Below are 581 nucleotides of genomic sequence, written 5' to 3' on the forward strand. Positions count from 1 at the left end.
TCGGGGATGGAAATTTGGGGATGGAAACCTGCTGGGGAGAGGAGACCCCCTGTGTAGGGGACCCAACCCCAGCCTGGACTGAGGACAGGAGGGTAGGGACGGCCAGACACAAGGGATGGGTCAGACAGACACCAGGGATGGGTTGGACACCAGGGATGGGTCAGACACCAAGGATGGATGGATCAGATACCAGGATGGATGGGTCAGACACACACCAGGGATGGGTTGGACACCAGGATGGATGGATCAGATACCAGGATGGATGGATCAGACAGACACCAGGGATGGGTCACTCGCTGACAGCCCTGGGTGCCCGATCATCTCACTCCACGTCAGCAGAACCGTGGCTCTGCTGATGCCCAGCACGACCCGCTGCCGATCCAGCACCGCCTGCCCGTGCCGGGCCACTGCCCTGGCACAAGTGCAGGACTCCTGGCTGTGGGGGTGACCCTTCCCCTCGCCCCAGCCCCCCTCGGCTGCACCGTTCCTTCAGCCCATCGGGGTTTCAGCAAGTGCTTTGCCAGTGGCTTGGCGGGGACCAGCCTTCGCTTCCCCCTCCCGAGGCAGCGTGTTCCTGAGTG

The sequence above is a fragment of the Athene cunicularia genome, assembly GCF_003259725.1.
Source record: "Athene cunicularia isolate RWA chromosome 26 unlocalized genomic scaffold, athCun1 chr26_part1, whole genome shotgun sequence".
In the NCBI taxonomy this organism is placed as follows: Eukaryota; Metazoa; Chordata; class Aves; order Strigiformes; family Strigidae; genus Athene; species Athene cunicularia.